This window comes from Salvelinus alpinus, chromosome 1, assembly GCF_045679555.1.
Source record: "Salvelinus alpinus chromosome 1, SLU_Salpinus.1, whole genome shotgun sequence".
Lineage (NCBI taxonomy): Eukaryota > Metazoa > Chordata > Actinopteri > Salmoniformes > Salmonidae > Salvelinus > Salvelinus alpinus.
In genome coordinates, this window is record NC_092086.1 from 119,516,747 (window position 1) to 119,536,846 (window position 20,100).

Genomic DNA, 20,100 nt, shown 5'->3' on the forward strand with positions numbered 1-20,100 from the left:
GAGATGGTCTAACCCTGGCTGTCTCCAGAGAGATGGTCCAACCCTGGCTGTCTCCAGAGAGATGGTCCAACCCTGGCTGTCTCCAGAGAGATGGTCCAACCCTGGCTGTCTCCAGAGAGATGGTCTAACCCTGGCTGTCTCCAGAGAGATGGTCCAACCCTCATTGACTCCAGATAGATGGTCCAACCCTGACAGAGACAGAGCTGAGATCTTTAGGTTGAAACTCCCCTCCCTTCTCCTCTGGGATCTGGACAGGAGTTAGTCTGCGTCTGCTCTGTGAGTGTAGAACCTCAGGTAACCCCAGGTCTCTAACCTCAGGTAACCCCGGGTCTCTAAGCCAGGTCTCTAACCTCAGGTAACTCCAGGTCTCGAACCTCAGGTAACCCCAGGTCTCTAACTTCAGGTAACTCCAGGTCTCTAACCTCAGGTAACCCCAGGTCTCTAACCTCAGGTAACCCCAGGTTTCTAACCTCAGGTAACCCCAGGTCTCTAACCTCAGGTAACCCCAGGTCTCTAACCTCAGGTAACCCCAGGTTTCTAACCTCAGGTAACCCCAGGCCTCTAAGCCAGGTCTCTGCAGAGTGAGTAACTGCCGGTAACCCAATGGCACGGTATCTCTGGACTTTTATGAACATAATTTTAAAGTAAATTATCCTCCTTCTCCTCTCGGCGGATGATCTGTACTCATTCACAGGATGAACGGAACACGGAACACGGAACACGGAACACGGAAGGAGCAGAACAAGGCCCATACATTATACATTACATTGTGTAATTAAAGATCCCAGCTGTTGAAGGATTCTAATAGGATGTTTTTGTTGTTTTTGATTAAAGAAAAAGGTGATGGGTTGTTTGTTTGTCTTCATTAGATTGTAACATGGCAAATCTCCAAGATTAAAGTCAACTTCAAGCTTAAGTGTTGTTCTTTAAAACACACATTATTTCATTTTTATATTAAAAGTGTCCAGATCTCTTGAAGGACTAAAGGGTGGAAGTGAAAAAAGTTCAACCCTGATCTGTTATAGTGCACCAGTCAGATCTGTTATAGTTCACCAATCAGATCTGTTATAGTTCACCAGTCAGATCTGTTATAGTTCACCAGTCTGATCTGTTATAGTTCACCAGTCAGATCTGTTATAGTTCACCAGTCTGATCTGTTATAGTTCACCAGTCTGATCTGTTAAAGTTCACCAGTCAGATCTGTTATAGTTCACCAGTCTGATCTGTTATAATTCACCAGTCAGATCTGTTATAGTTCACCAGTCTGATCTGTTATAGTTCACCAGTCAGATCTGTTATAGTTCACCAGTCTGATCTGTTATAGTTCACCAGTCAGATCTGTTATAGTTCACCAGTCTGATCTGTTATAGTTCACCAGTCAGAACTGTTATAGTTCACCAGTCTGATCTGTTGTAGTTCACCAGTCTGATCTGTTATAGTTCACCAGTCAGATCTGTTATAGTTCACCAGTCTGATCTGTTATAGTTCACCAGTCTGATCTGTTATAGTTCACCAGTCTGATCTGTTATAGTTCACCAGTCAGATCTGTTATAGTTCACCAGTCAGATCTGTTATAGTTCACCAGTCTGATCTGTTATAGTTCACCAGTCAGATCTGTTATAGTTCACCAGTCAGATCTGTTATAGTTCACCAATCAGATCTGTTATAGTTCACCAGTCTGATCTGTTATAGTTCACCAGTCAGATATGTTGTAGTTCACCAGTCTGATCTGTTGTAGTTCACCAGTCTGATCTGTTATAGTTCACCAGTCAGATCTGTTATAATTCACCAATCAGATCTGTTATAGTTCACCAGTCAGATCTGTTATAGTTCACCAGTCTGATCTGTTATAGTTCACCAGTCTGATCTGTTATAGTTCACCAGTCAGATCTGTTATAGTTCACCGGTCTGATCTGTTATAGTTCACCAGTCTGATCTGTTATAGTTCACCAGTCAGATATGTTGTAGTTCACCAGTCTGATCTGTTGTAGTTCACCAGTCTGATCTGTTATAGTTCACCAGTCAGATCTGTTATAGTTCACCAATCAGATCTGATATAGTTCACCAGTCAGATCTGTTATAGTTCACCAGTCTGATCTGTTATAGTTCACCAGTCTGATCTGTTATAGTTCACCAGTCAGATCTGTTATAGTTCACCGGTCTGATCTGTTATAGTTCACCAGTCTCATCTGTTATAGTTCACCAGTCTGATCTGTTATAGTTCACCAGTCTGATCTGTTATAGTTCACCAGTCTGATCTGTTATAGTTCACCAGTCAGATCTGTTATAGTTCACCGGTCTGATCTGTTATAGTTCACCGGTCTGATCTGTTATAGTTCACCAGTCTGATCTGTTGTAGTTCACCAGTCTGATCTGTTGTAGTTCACCAGTCAGATCTGTTATAGTTCACCGGTCTGATCTGCTGTAGTTCACCAGTCTGATCTGTTATAGTTCACCAGTCTGATCTGTTATAGTTCACCAGTCTGATCTGTTGTAGTTCACCAGTCAGATCTGTTATAGTTCACCAGTCAGATCTGTTATAGTTCACCAGTCTGATCTGTTATAGTTCACCAGTCTGATCTGTTATAGTTCACCAGTCTGATCTGTTATAGTTCACCAGTCAGATCTGTTATAGTTCACCAGTCTGATCTTTTATAGTTCACCAGTCTGATCTGTTATAGTTCACCAATCTGAGCTGTTATAGTTCACCAGTCAGATCTGTTATAGTTCACCAGTCTGATCTGTTATAGTTCACCAGCCAGATCTGTTATAGTTCACCAGTCAGATATGTTGTAGTTCACCAGTCTGATCTGTTATAGTTCACCAGCCAGATCTGTTATAGTTCACCAGTCAGATATGTTGTAGTTCACCAGTCTGATCTGTTTTAGTTCACCAGTCAGATCTGTTATAGTTCACCAGTCTGATCTGTTTTAGTTCACCAGTCTGATCTGTTATAGTTCACCAGTCTGATCTGTTATAGTTCACCAGTCTGATCTGTTATAGTTCACCAGTCAGATCTGTTATAGTTCACCGGTCTGATCTGTTATAGTTCACCAGTCAGATCTGTTATAGTTCACCAGTCTGATCTGTTATAGTTCACCAGTCTGATCTGTTATAGTTCACCAGTCTGATCTGTTGTAGTTCACCAGTCTGATCTGTTGTAGTTCACCAGTCTGATCTGTTGTAGTTCACCAGTCAGATCTGTTATAGTTCACCGGTCTGATCTGTTGTAGTTCACTAGTCTGATCTGTTATAGTTCACCAGTCTGATCTGTTATAGTTCACCAGTCTGATCTGTTGTAGTTCACCAGTCAGATCTGTTATAGTTCACCAGTCTGATCTGTTATAGTTCACCAGTCTGATCTGTTATAGTTCACCAGTCTGATCTGTTATAGTTCACCAGTCTGATCTGTTATAGTTCACCAGTCTGATCTGTTATAGTTCACCAGTCAGATATGTTATAGTTCACCAGTCTGATCTGTTATAGTTCACCAGTCTGATCTGTTATAGTTCACCAATCTGATCTGTTATAGTTCACCAGTCAGATCTGTTATAGTTCACCAGTCTGATCTGTTATAGTTCACCAGTCAGATCTGTTATAGTTCACCAGTCTGATCTGTTATAGTTCACCAGTCTGATCTGTTATAGTTCACCAATCTGAGCTGTTATAGTTCACCAGTCAGATCTGTTATAGTTCACCAGTCTGATCTGTTATAGTTCACCAGTCAGATCTGTTATAGTTCACCAGTCTGATCTGTTATAGTTCACCAGTCAGATCTGTTGTAGTTCACCGGTCTGATCTGTTATAGTTCACCAGTCTGATCTGTTGTAGTTCACCAGTCTGATCTGTTATAGTTCACCAGTCAGATCTGTTATAGTTCACCAGTCAGATCTGTTGTAGTTCACCGGTCTGATCTGTTATAGTTCACCAGTCTGATCTGTTATAGTTCACCAGTCTGATCTGTTTTAGTTCACCAGTCTGATCTGTTATAGTTCACCATTCAGATATGTTGTAGTTCACCAGTCTGATATGTTGTAGTTCACCAGTCTGATCTGTTATAGTTCACCAGTCTGATCTGTTATAGTTCACCATTCAGATATGTTGTAGTTCACCAGTCTGATCTGTTGTAGTTCACCAGTCTGATCTGTTATAGTTCACCAGTCAGATCTGTTATAGTTCACCAGTCAGATCTGTTGTAGTTCACCGGTCTGATCTGTTATAGTTCACCAGTCTGATCTGTTGTAGTTCACCAGTCAGATCTGTTATAGTTCACCAGTCTGATCTGTTATAGTTCACCAGTCTGATCTGTTATAGTTCACCAGTCTGATCTGTTGTAGTTCACCAGTCTGATCTGTTATAGTTCACCAGTCAGATCTGTTATAGTTCACCAGTCTGATCTGTTATAGTTCACCAGTCAGATCTGTTGTAGTTCACCAGTCTGATCTGTTATAGTTCACCAGTCTGATCTGTTATAGTTCACCAGTCAGATCTGTTATAGTTCACCAGTCTGATCTGTTATAGTTCACCAGTCTGATCTGTTATAGTTCACCAGTCTGATCTGTTATAGTTCACCAGTCTGATCTGTTATAGTTCACCAGTCAGATCTGTTATAGTTCACCAGTCAGATCTGTTATAGTTCACCAGTCTGATCTGTTATAGTTCACCAGTCAGATCTGTTATAGTTCACCAGTCAGATCTGTTATAGTTCACCGGTCTGATCTGTTATAGTTCACCAGTCTGATCTGTTGTAGTTCACCAGTCTGATCTGTTATAGTTCACCAGTCTGATCTGTTATAGTTCACCAGTCAGATCTGTTATAGTTCACCAGTCAGATCTGTTATAGTTCACCGGTCTGATCTGTTATAGTTCACCGGTCTGATCTGTTGTAGTTCACCAGTCAGATCTGTTATAGTTCACCAGTCTGATCTGTTATAGTTCACCAGTCAGATCTGTTATAGTTCACCAGTCTGATCTGTTATAGTTCACCAGTCAGATCTGTTATAGTTCACCAGTCTGATCTGTTGTAGTTCACCAGTCTGATCTGTTATAGTTCACCAGTCAGATCTGTTATAGTTCACCAGTCTGATCTTTTATAGTTCACCAGTCAGATCTGTTGTAGTTCACCAGTCTGATCTGTTATAGTTCACCAGTCTGATCTGTTATAGTTCACCAGTCTGATCTGTTATAGTTCACCAGTCTGATCTGTTATAGTTCACCAGTCAGATCTGTTATAGTTCACCAGTCTGATCTGTTATAGTTCACCAGTCTGATCTGTTATAGTTCACCAGTCTGATCTGTTATAGTTCACCAGTCTGATCTGTTATAGTTCACCAGTCAGATCTGTTATAGTTCACCAGTCAGATCTGTTATAGTTCACCAGTCTGATCTGTTATAGTTCACCAGTCAGATCTGTTATAGTTCACCGGTCTGATCTGTTATAGTTCACCAGTCTGATCTGTTGTAGTTCACCAGTCTGATCTGTTATAGTTCACCAGTCAGATCTGTTATAGTTCACCGGTCTGATCTGTTATAGTTCACCAGTCAGATCTGTTGTAGTTCACCAGTCTGATCTGTTATAGTTCACCAGTCTGATCTGTTGTAGTTCACCAGTCTAATCTGTTATAGTTCACCAGTCAGATCTGTTATAGTTCACCAGTCAGATCTGTTGTAGTTCACCAGTCAGATCTGTTGTAGTTCACCAGTCAGATCTGTTGTAGTTCACCAGTCAGATCTGTTATAGTTCACCAGTCTGATCTGTTATAGTTCACCAGTCTGATCTGTTATAGTTCACCAGTCAGATCTGTTATAGTTCACCAGTCTGATCTGTTATAGTTCACCAGTCTGATCTGTTATAGTTCACCAGTCAGATCTGTTATAGTTCACCAGTCTGATCTGTTATAGTTCACCAGTCAGATCTGTTATAGTTCACCAGTCTGATCTGTTGTAGTTCACCAGTCTGATCTGTTATAGTTCACCAGTCTGATCTGTTATAGTTCACCAGTCTGATCTGTTATAGTTCACCAGTCTGATCTGTTATAGTTCACTAGTCAGATATGTTGTAGTTCACCAGTCTGATCTGTTATAGTTCACCAGTCAGATCTGTTATAGTTCACCAGTCTGATCTGTTATAGTTCACTAGTCAGATATGTTGTAGTTCACCAGTCTGATCTGTTATAGTTCACCAGTCAGATCTGTTATAGTTCACCAGTCAGATCTGTTATAGTTCACCAGTCTGATCTGTTATAGTTCACCAGTCTGATCTGTTATAGTTCACCAGTCTGATCTGTTATAGTTCACCAGTCAGATCTGTTATAGTTCACCAGTCAGATCTGTTATAGTTCACAGTCTGATCTGTTATAGTTCACCAGTCTGATCTGTTATAGTTCACCAGTCTGATCTGTTATAGTTCACCAGTCAGATCTGTTGTAGTTCACCAGTCTGATCTGTTATAGTTCACCAGTCTGATCTGTTATAGTTCACCAGTCAGATCTGTTGTAGTTCACCAGTCTGATCTGTTATAGTTCACCAGTCTGATCTGTTGTAGTTCACCAGTCTGATCTGTTATAGTTCACCAGTCAGATCTGTTATAGTTCACCAGTCTGATCTGTTATAGTTCACCAGTCTGATCTGTTGTAGTTCACCAGTCTGATCTGTTATAGTTCACCAGTCTGATCTGTTATAGTTCACCAGTCTGATCTGTTGTAGTTCACCAGTCTGATCTGTTATAGTTCACCAGTCTGATCTGTTATAGTTCACCAGTCTGATCTGTTAAAGTTCACCAGTCTGATCTGTTATAGTTCACCAGTCAGATCTGTTATAGTTCACCAGTCTGATCTGTTATAGTTCACCAGTCAGATCTGTTATAGTTCACCAGTCTGATCTGTTATAGTTCACCAGTCTGATCTGTTGTAGTTCACCAGTCTGATCTGTTATAGTTCACCAGTCTGATCTGTTATAGTTCACCAGTCTGATCTGTTATAGTTCACCAGTCTGATCTGTTATAGTTCACCAGTCAGATCTGTTGTAGTTCACCAGTCTGATCTGTTATAGTTCACCAGTCTGATCTGTTATAGTTCACCAGTCAGATCTGTTGTAGTTCACCAGTCTGATCTGTTATAGTTCACCAGTCTGATCTGTTGTAGTTCACCAGTCTGATCTGTTATAGTTCACCAGTCAGATCTGTTATAGTTCACCAGTCTGATCTGTTATAGTTCACCAGTCTGATCTGTTGTAGTTCACCAGTCTGATCTGTTATAGTTCACCAGTCTGATCTGTTATAGTTCACCAGTCTGATCTGTTGTAGTTCACCAGTCTGATCTGTTATAGTTCACCAGTCTGATCTGTTATAGTTCACCAGTCTGATCTGTTAAAGTTCACCAGTCTGATCTGTTATAGTTCACCAGTCAGATCTGTTATAGTTCACCAGTCTGATCTGTTATAGTTCACCAGTCAGATCTGTTATAGTTCACCAGTCTGATCTGTTATAGTTCACCAGTCTGATCTGTTGTAGTTCACCAGTCTGATCTGTTATAGTTCACCAGTCTGATCTGTTATAGTTCACCAGTCTGATCTGTTGTAGTTCACCAGTCAGATATGTTGTAGTTCACCAGTCTGATCTGATATAGTTCACCAGTCAGATCTGTTATAGTTCACCAGTCTGATCTGTTATAGTTCACCAGTCTGATCTGTTGTAGTTCACCAGTCAGATCTGTCTGATCTGTTATAGTTCACCAGTCTGATCTGTTATAGTTCACCAGTCTGATCTGTTATAGTTCACCAGTCTGATCTGTTATAGTTCACCAGTCAGATCTGTTGTAGTTCACCGGTCTGATCTGTTGTAGTTCACCAGTCAGATCTGTTATAGTTCACCAGTCAGATCTGTTATAGTTCACCAGTCTGATCTGTTATAGTTCACCAGTCTGATCTGTTATAGTTCACCAGTCTGATCTGTTATAGTTCACCAGTCTGATCTGTTATAGTTCACCAATCAGTTTGTTTTTGTGATGGAAAAAGTAATACAGGAAGTGACCTGCTCTAACCTGTGATGACTACTGGATAGTCTCAATGTTGCAGGAAGTGAGTCCCAAATGGGGCCCTATTCCTTATGTATTCACTTCTCTTGAGAAGCGCCTTGTGTTCTTTCATCCCACAGGACTCTGGTCCATGGTCCTCCACTATACAAGTAATAGGGCGTCATTTGGGACACTGGTTATTAAACCCACACCCTTGGATCACTGCTAGTGGTCAGACAGATTGAATGAAAACATTGCCCTTCTGGTTCAAGTGGGCTCTTATGAGAGAACCAATTTGTCTGCTCACAGTGATGGCCAATAGGCTACATCAATACTGACAGAGACCAGACTTCAGAACAGTGATGGCCAATAGGCTACATCAATACTGACAGAGACCAGACTTCAGAACAGTGATGGCCAATAGGCTACATCAATACTGACAGAGACCAGACTTCAGAACAGTGATGGCCAATAGGCTACATCAATACTGACAGAGACCAGACTTCAGAACAGTGATGGCCAATAGGCTACATCAATACTGACAGAGACCAGACTTCAGAACAGTGATGGCCAATAGGCTACATCAATACTGACAGAGACCAGACTTCAGAACAGTGATGGCCAATAGGCTACATCAATACTGACAGAGACCAGACTTCAGAACAGTGATGGCCAATAGGCTGCATCAATACTGACAGAGACCAGACTTCAGAACAGTGATGGCCAATAGGCTGCATCAATACTGACAGAGACCAGACTTCAGAACAGTGATGGCCAATAGGCTGCATCAATACTGACAGAGACCAGACTTCAGAACAGTGATGGCCAATAGGCTGCATCAATACTGACAGAGACCAGACTTCAGAACAGTGATGGCCAATAGGCTGCATCAATACTGACAGAGACCAGACTTCAGAACAGTGATGGCCAATAGGCTGCATCAATACTGACAGAGACCAGACTTCAGAACAGTGATGGCCAATAGGCTGCATCAATACTGACAGAGACCAGACTTCAGAACAGTGATGGCCAATAGGCTACATCAATACTGACAGAGACCAGACTTCAGAACAGTGATGGCCAATAGGCTACATCAATACTGACAGAGACCAGACTTCAGAACAGTGATGGCCAATAGGCTACATCAATACTGACAGAGACCAGACTTCAGAACAGTGATGGCCAATAGGCTGCATCAATACTGACAGAGACCAGACTTCAGAACAGTGATGGCCAATAGGCTGCATCAATACTGACAGAGACCAGACTTCAGAACAGTGATGGCCAATAGGCTGCATCAATACTGACAGAGACCAGACTTCAGAACAGTGATGGCCAATAGGCTGCATCAATACTGACAGAGACCAGACTTCAGAACAGTGATGGCCAATAGGCTACATCAATACTGACAGAGACCAGACTTCAGAACAGTGATGGCCAATAGGCTACATCAATACTGACAGAGACCAGACTTCAGAACAGTGATGGCCAATAGGCTGCATCAATACTGACAGAGACCAGACTTCAGAACAGTGATGGCCAATAGGCTGCATCAATACTGACAGAGACCAGACTTCAGAACAGTGATGGCCAATAGGCTGCATCAATACTGACAGAGACCAGACTTCAGAACAGTGATGGCCAATAGGCTGCATCAATACTGACAGAGACCAGACTTCAGAACAGTGATGGCCAATAGGCTGCATCAATACTGACAGAGACCAGACTTCAGAACAGTGATGGCCAATAGGCTACATCAATACTGACAGAGACCAGACTTCAGAACAGTGATGGCCAATAGGCTACATCAATACTGACAGAGACCAGACTTCAGAACAGTGATGGCCAATAGGCTACATCAATACTGACAGAGACCAGACTTCAGAACAGTGATGGCCAATAGGCTACATCAATACTGACAGAGACCAGACTTCAGAACAGTGATGGCCAATAGGCTGCATCAATACTGACAGAGACCAGACTTCAGAACAGTGATGGCCAATAGGCTACATCAATACTGACAGAGACCAGACTTCAGAACAGTGATGGCCAATAGGCTACATCAATACTGACAGAGACCAGACTTCAGAACAGTGATGGCCAATAGGCTGCATCAATACTGACAGAGACCAGACTTCAGAACAGTGATGGCCAATAGGCTACATCAATACTGACAGAGACCAGACTTCAGAACAGTGATGGCCAATAGGCTACATCAATACTGACAGAGACCAGACTTCAGAACAGTGATGGCCAATAGGCTACATCAATACTGACAGAGACCAGACTTCAGAACAGTGATGGCCAATAGGCTACATCAATACTGACAGAGACCAGACTTCAGAACAGTGATGGCCAATAGGCTACATCAATACTGACAGAGACCAGACTTCAGAACAGTGATGGCCAATAGGCTACATCAATACTGACAGAGACCAGACTTCAGAACAGTGATGGCCAATAGGCTACATCAATACTGACAGAGACCCAGACTTCAGAACAGTGATGGCCAATAGGCTACATCAATACTGACAGAGACCAGACTTCAGAACAGTGATGGCCAATAGGCTACATCAATACTGACAGAGACCAGACTTCAGAACAGTGATGGCCAATAGGCTACATCAATACTGACAGAGACCAGACTTCAGAACAGTGATGGCCAATAGGCTACATCAATACTGACAGAGACCAGACTTCAGAACAGTGATGGCCAATAGGCTACATCAATACTGACAGAGACCAGACTTCAGAACAGTGATGGCCAATAGGCTACATCAATACTGACAGAGACCAGACTTCAGAACAGTGATGGCCAATAGGCTACATCAATACTGACAGAGACCAGACTTCAGAACAGTGATGGCCAATAGGCTACATCAATACTGACAGAGACCAGACTTCAGAACAGTGATGGCCAATAGGCTACATCAATACTGACAGAGACCAGACTTCAGAACAGTGATGGCCAATAGGCTACATCAATACTGACAGAGACCAGACTTCAGAACAGTGATGGCCAATAGGCTACATCAATACTGACAGAGACCAGACTTCAGAACAGTGATGGCCAATAGGCTACATCAATACTGACAGAGACCAGACTTCAGAACAGTGATGGCCAATAGGCTACATCAATACTGACAGAGACCAGACTTCAGAACAGTGATGGCCAATAGGCTGCATCAATACTGACAGAGACCAGACTTCAGAACAGTGATGGCCAATAGGCTGCATCAATACTGACAGAGACCAGACTTCAGAACAGTGATGGCCAATAGGCTGCATCAATACTGACAGAGACCAGACTTCAGAACAGTGATGGCCAATAGGCTGCATCAATACTGACAGAGACCAGACTTCAGAACAGTGATGGCCAATAGGCTACATCAATACTGACAGAGACCAGACTTCAGAACAGTGATGGCCAATAGGCTACATCAATACTGACAGAGACCAGACTTCAGAACAGTGATGGCCAATAGGCTACATCAATACTGACAGAGACCAGACTTCAGAACAGTGATGGCCAATAGGCTACATCAATACTGACAGAGACCAGACTTCAGAACAGTGATGGCCAATAGGCTACATCAATACTGACAGAGACCAGACTTCAGAACAGTGATGGCCAATAGGCTACATCAATACTGACAGAGACCAGACTTCAGAACAGTGATGGCCAATAGGCTACATCAATACTGACAGAGACCAGACTTCAGAACAGTGATGGCCAATAGGCTACATCAATACTGACAGAGACCAGACTTCAGAACAGTGATGGCCAATAGGCTACATCAATACTGACAGAGACCAGACTTCAGAACAGTGATGGCCAATAGGCTACATCAATACTGACAGAGACCAGACTTCAGAACAGTGATGGCCAATAGGCTACATCAATACTGACAGAGACCAGACTTCAGAACAGTGATGGCCAATAGGCTACATCAATACTGACAGAGACCAGACTTCAGAACAGTGATGGCCAATAGGCTACATCAATACTGACAGAGACCAGACTTCAGAACAGTGATGGCCAATAGGCTACATCAATACTGACAGAGACCAGACTTCAGAACAGTGATGGCCAATAGGCTACATCAATACTGACAGAGACCAGACTTCAGAACAGTGATGGCCAATAGGCTGCATCAATACTGACAGAGACCAGACTTCAGAACAGTGATGGCCAATAGGCTGCATCAATACTGACAGAGACCAGACTTCAGAACAGTGATGGCCAATAGGCTACATCAATACTGACAGAGACCAGACTTCAGAACAGTGATGGCCAATAGGCTGCATCAATACTGACAGAGACCAGACTTCAGAACAGTGATGGCCAATAGGCTGCATCAATACTGACAGAGACCAGACTTCAGAACAGTGATGGCCAATAGGCTGCATCAATACTGACAGAGACCAGACTTCAGAACAGTGATGGCCAATAGGCTACATCAATACTGACAGAGACCAGACTTCAGAACAGTGATGGCCAATAGGCTACATCAATACTGACAGAGACCAGACTTCAGAACAGTGATGGCCAATAGGCTACATCAATACTGACAGAGACCAGACTTCAGAACAGTGATGGCCAATAGGCTGCATCAATACTGACAGAGACCAGACTTCAGAACAGTGATGGCCAATAGGCTACATCAATACTGACAGAGACCAGACTTCAGAACAGTGATGGCCAATAGGCTGCATCAATACTGACAGAGACCAGACTTCAGAACAGTGATGGCCAATAGGCTGCATCAATACTGACAGAGACCAGACTTCAGAACAGTGATGGCCAATAGGCTACATCAATACTGACAGAGACCAGACTTCAGAACAGTGATGGCCAATAGGCTACATCAATACTGACAGAGACCAGACTTCAGAACAGTGATGGCCAATAGGCTACATCAATACTGACAGAGACCAGACTTCAGAACAGTGATGGCCAATAGGCTACATCAATACTGACAGAGACCAGACTTCAGAACAGTGATGGCCAATAGGCTACATCAATACTGACAGAGACCAGACTTCAGAACAGTGATGGCCAATAGGCTGCATCAATACTGACAGAGACCAGACTTCAGAACAGTGATGGCCAATAGGCTACATCAATACTGACAGAGACCAGACTTCAGAACAGTGATGGCCAATAGGCTGCATCAATACTGACAGAGACCAGACTTCAGAACAGTGATGGCCAATAGGCTACATCAATACTGACAGAGACCAGACTTCAGAACAGTGATGGCCAATAGGCTACATCAATACTGACAGAGACCAGACTTCAGAACAGTGATGGCCAATAGGCTACATCAATACTGACAGAGACCAGACTTCAGAACAGTGATGGCCAATAGGCTACATCAATACTGACAGAGACCAGACTTCAGAACAGTGATGGCCAATAGGCTACATCAATACTGACAGAGACCAGACTTCAGAACAGTGATGGCCAATAGGCTACATCAATACTGACAGAGACCAGACTTCAGAACAGTGATGGCCAATAGGCTACATCAATACTGACAGAGACCAGACTTCAGAACAGTGATGGCCAATAGGCTACATCAATACTGACAGAGACCAGACTTCAGAACAGTGATGGCCAATAGGCTGCATCAATACTGACAGAGACCAGACTTCAGAACAGTGATGGCCAATAGGCTACATCAATACTGACAGAGACCAGACTTCAGAACAGTGATGGCCAATAGGCTACATCAATACTGACAGAGACCAGACTTCAGAACAGTGATGGCCAATAGGCTACATCAATACTGACAGAGACCAGACTTCAGAACAGTGATGGCCAATAGGCTGCATCAATACTGACAGAGACCAGACTTCAGAACAGTGATGGCCAATAGGCTACATCAATACTGACAGAGACCAGACTTCAGAACAGTGATGGCCAATAGGCTGCATCAATACTGACAGAGACCAGACTTCAGAACAGTGATGGCCAATAGGCTGCATCAATACTGACAGAGACCAGACTTCAGAACAGTGATGGCCAATAGGCTACATCAATACTGACAGAGACCAGACTTCAGAACAGTGATGGCCAATAGGCTACATCAATACTGACAGAGACCAGACTTCAGAACAGTGATGGCCAATAGGCTACATCAATACTGACAGAGACCAGACTTCAGAACAGTGATGGCCAATAGGCTACATCAATACTGACAGAGACCAGACTTCAGAACAGTGATGGCCAATAGGCTACATCAATACTGACAGAGACCAGACTTCAGAACAGTGATGGCCAATAGGCTGCATCAATACTGACAGAGACCAGACTTCAGAACAGTGATGGCCAATAGGCTACATCAATACTGACAGAGACCAGACTTCAGAACAGTGATGGCCAATAGGCTACATCAATACTGACAGAGACCAGACTTCAGAACAGTGATGGCCAATAGGCTACATCAATACTGACAGAGACCAGACTTCAGAACAGTGATGGCCAATAGGCTACATCAATACTGACAGAGACCAGACTTCAGAACAGTGATGGCCAATAGGCTGCATCAATACTGACAGAGACCAGACTTCAGAACAGTGATGGCCAATAGGCTACATCAATACTGACAGAGACCAGACTTCAGAACAGTGATGGCCAATAGGCTACATCAATACTGACAGAGACCAGACTTCAGAACAGTGATGGCCAATAGGCTACATCAATACTGACAGAGACCAGACTTCAGAACAGTGATGGCCAATAGGCTGCATCAATACTGACAGAGACCAGACTTCAGAACAGTGATGGCCAATAGGCTACATCAATACTGACAGAGACCAGACTTCAGAACAGTGATGGCCAATAGGCTACATCAATACTGACAGAGACCAGACTTCAGAACAGTGATGGCCAATAGGCTACATCAATACTGACAGAGACCAGACTTCAGAACAGTGATGGCCAATAGGCTGCATCAATACTGACAGAGACCAGACTTCAGAACAGTGATGGCCAATAGGCTACATCAATACTGACAGAGACCAGACTTCAGAACAGTGATGGCCAATAGGCTACATCAATACTGACAGAGACCAGACTTCAGAACAGTGATGGCCAATAGGCTACATCAATACTGACAGAGACCAGACTTCAGAACAGTGATGGCCAATAGGCTACATCAATACTGACAGAGACCAGACTTCAGAACAGTGATGGCCAATAGGCTGCATCAATACTGACAGAGACCAGACTTCAGAACAGTGATGGCCAATAGGCTACATCAATACTGACAGAGACCAGACTTCAGAACAGTGATGGCCAATAGGCTGCATCAATACTGACAGAGACCAGACTTCAGAACAGTGATGGCCAATAGGCTGCATCAATACTGACAGAGACCAGACTTCAGAACAGTGATGGCCAATAGGCTACATCAATACTGACAGAGACCAGACTTCAGAACAGTGATGGCCAATAGGCTACATCAATACTGACAGAGACCAGACTTCAGAACAGTGATGGCCAATAGGCTACATCAATACTGACAGAGACCAGACTTCAGAACAGTGATGGCCAATAGGCTACATCAATACTGACAGAGACCAGACTTCAGAACAGTGATGGCCAATAGGCTACATCAATACTGACAGAGACCAGACTTCAGAACAGTGATGGCCAATAGGCTGCATCAATACTGACAGAGACCAGACTTCAGAACAGTGATGGCCAATAGGCTACATCAATACTGACAGAGACCAGACTTCAGAACAGTGATGGCCAATAGGCTACATCAATACTGACAGAGACCAGACTTCAGAACAGTGATGGCCAATAGGCTACATCAATACTGACAGAGACCAGACTTCAGAACAGTGATGGCCAATAGGCTACATCAATACTGACAGAGACCAGACTTCAGAACAGTGATGGCCAATAGGCTGCATCAATACTGACAGAGACCAGACTTCAGAACAGTGATGGCCAATAGGCTACATCAATACTGACAGAGACCAGACTTCAGAACAGTGATGGCCAATAGGCTACATCAATACTGACAGAGACCAGACTTCAGAACAGTGATGGCCAATAGGCTACATCAATACTGACAGAGACCAGACTTCAGAACAGTGATGGCCAATAGGCTGCATCAATACTGACAGAGACCAGACTTCAGAACAGTGATGGCCAATAGGCTACATCAATACTGACAGAGACCAGACTTCAGAACAGTGATGGCCAATAGGCTACATCAATACTGACAGAGACCAGACTTCAGAACAGTGATGGCCAATAGGCTACATCAATACTGACAGAGACCAGACTTCAGAACAGTGATGGCCAATAGGCTGCATCAATACTGACAGAGACCAGACTTCAGAACAGTGATGGCCAATAGGCTACATCAATACTGACAGAGACCAGACTTCAGAACAGTGATGGCCAATAGGCTACATCAATACTGACAGAGACCAGACTTCAGAACAGTGATGGCCAATAGGCTGCATCAATACTGACAGAGACCAGACTTCAGAACAGTGATGGCCAATAGGCTACATCAATACTGACAGAGACCAGACTTCAGAACAGTGATGGCCAATAGGCTGCATCAATACTGACAGAGACCAGACTTCAGAACAGTGATGGCCAATAGGCTGCATCAATACTGACAGAGACCAGACTTCAGAACAGTGATGGCCAATAGGCTACATCAATACTGACAGAGACCAGACTTCAGAACAGTGATGGCCAATAGGCTACATCAATACTGACAGAGACCAGACTTCAGAACAGTGATGGCCAATAGGCTACATCAATACTGACAGAGACCAGACTTCAGAACAGTGATGGCCAATAGGCTACATCAATACTGACAGAGACCAGACTTCAGAACAGTGATGGCCAATAGGCTACATCAATACTGACAGAGACCAGACTTCAGAACAGTGATGGCCAATAGGCTGCATCAATACTGACAGAGACCAGACTTCAGAACAGTGATGGCCAATAGGCTACATCAATACTGACAGAGACCAGACTTCAGAACAGTGATGGCCAATAGGCTACATCAATACTGACAGAGACCAGACTTCAGAACAGTGATGGCCAATAGGCTACATCAATACTGACAGAGACCAGACTTCAGAACAGTGATGGCCAATAGGCTACATCAATACTGACAGAGACCAGACTTCAGAACAGTGATGGCCAATAGGCTGCATCAATACTGACAGAGACCAGACTTCAGAACAGTGATGGCCAATAGGCTACATCAATACTGACAGAGACCAGACTTCAGAACAGTGATGGCCAATAGGCTACATCAATACTGACAGAGACCAGACTTCAGAACAGTGATGGCCAATAGGCTACATCAATACTGACAGAGACCAGACTTCAGAACAGTGATGGCCAATAGGCTGCATCAATACTGACAGAGACCAGACTTCAGAACAGTGATGGCCAATAGGCTACATCAATACTGACAGAGACCAGACTTCAGAACAGTGATGGCCAATAGGCTACATCAATACTGACAGAGACCAGACTTCAGAACAGTGATGGCCAATAGGCTACATCAATACTGACAGAGACCAGACTTCAGAACAGTGATGGCCAATAGGCTGCATCAATACTGACAGAGACCAGACTTCAGAACAGTGATGGCCAATAGGCTACATCAATACTGACAGAGACCAGACTTCAGAACAGTGATGGCCAATAGGCTACATCAATACTGACAGAGACCAGACTTCAGAACAGTGATGGCCAATAGGCTACATCAATACTGACAGAGACCAGACTTCAGAACAGTGATGGCCAATAGGCTACATCAATACTGACAGAGACCAGACTTCAGAACAGTGATGGCCAATAGGCTACATCAATACTGACAGAGACCAGACTTCAGAACAGTGATGGCCAATAGGCTACATCAATACTGACAGAGACCAGACTTCAGAACAGTGATGGCCAATAGGCTACATCAATACTGACAGAGACCAGACTTCAGAACAGTGATGGCCAATAGGCTACATCAATACTGACAGAGACCAGACTTCAGAACAGTGATGGCCAATAGGCTACATCAATACTGACAGAGACCAGACTTCAGAACAGTGATGGCCAATAGGCTACATCAATACTGACAGAGACCAGACTTCAGAACAGTGATGGCCAATAGGCTACATCAATACTGACAGAGACCAGACTTCAGAACAGTGATGGCCAATAGGCTACATCAATACTGACAGAGACCAGACTTCAGAACAGTGATGGCCAATAGGCTACATCAATACTGACAGAGACCAGACTTCAGAACAGTGATGGCCAATAGGCTACATCAATACTGACAGAGACCAGACTTCAGAACAGTGATGGCCAATAGGCTACATCAATACTGACAGAGACCAGACTTCAGAACAGTGATGGCCAATAGGCTACATCAATACTGACAGAGACCAGACTTCAGAACAGTGATGGCCAATAGGCTACATCAATACTGACAGAGACCAGACTTCAGAACAGTGATGGCCAATAGGCTACATCAATACTGACAGAGACCAGACTTCAGAACAGTGATGGCCAATAGGCTACATCAATACTGACAGAGACCAGACTTCAGAACAGTGATGGCCAATAGGCTGCATCAATACTGACAGAGACCAGACTTCAGAACAGTGATGGCCAATAGGCTGCATCAATACTGACAGAGACCAGACTTCAGAACAGTGATGGCCAATAGGCTACATCAATACTGACAGAGACCAGACTTCAGAACAGTGATGGCCAATAGGCTACATCAATACTGACAGAGACCAGACTTCAGAACAGTGATGGCCAATAGGCTACATCAATACTGACAGAGACCAGACTTCAGAACAGTGATGGCCAATAGGCTGCATCAATACTGACAGAGACCAGACTTCAGAACAGTGATGGCCAATAGGCTACATCAATACTGACAGAGACCAGACTTCAGAACAGTGATGGCCAATAGGCTACATCAATACTGACAGAGACCAGACTTCAGAACAGTGATGGCCAATAGGCTACATCAATACTGACAGAGACCAGACTTCAGAACAGTGATGGCCAATAGGCTGCATCAATACTGACAGAGACCAGACTTCAGAACAGTGATGGCCAATAGGCTACATCAATACTGACAGAGACCAGACTTCAGAACAGTGATGGCCAATAGGCTGCATCAATACTGACAGAGACCAGACTTCAGAACAGTGATGGCCAATAGGCTGCATCAATACTGACAGAGACCAGACTTCAGAACAGTGATGGCCAATAGGCTACATCAATACTGACAGAGACCAGACTTCAGAACAGTGATGGCCAATAGGCTGCATCAATACTGACAGAGACCAAACTTCAGAACAGTGATGGCCAATAGGCTGCATCAATACTGACAGAGACCAGACTTCAGAACAGTGATGGCCAATAGGCTGCATCAATACTGACAGAGACCAGACTTCAGAACAGTGATGGCCAATAGGCTGCATCAATACTGACAGAGACCAGACTTCAGAACAGTGATGGCCAATAGGCTGCATCAATACTGACAGAGACCAGACTTCAGAACAGTGATGGCCAATAGGCTACATCAATACTGACAGAGACCAGACTTCAGAACAGTGATGGCCAATAGGCTGCATCAATACTGACAGAGACCAGACTTCAGAACAGTGATGGCCAATAGGCTACATCAATACTGACAGAGACCAGACTTCAGAACAGTGATGGCCAATAGGCTACATCAATACTGACAGAGACCAGACTTCAGAACAGTGATGGCCAATAGGCTACATCAATACTGACAGAGACCAGACTTCAGAACAGTGATGGCCAATAGGCTACATCAATACTGACAGAGACCAGACTTCAGAACAGTGATGGCCAATAGGCTACATCAATACTGACAGAGACCAGACTTCAGAACAGTGATGGCCAATAGGCTACATCAATACTGACAGAGACCAGACTTCAGAACAGTGATGGCCAATAGGCTGCATCAATACTGACAGAGACCAGACTTCAGAACAGTGATGGCCAATAGGCTACATCAATACTGACAGAGACCAGACTTCAGAA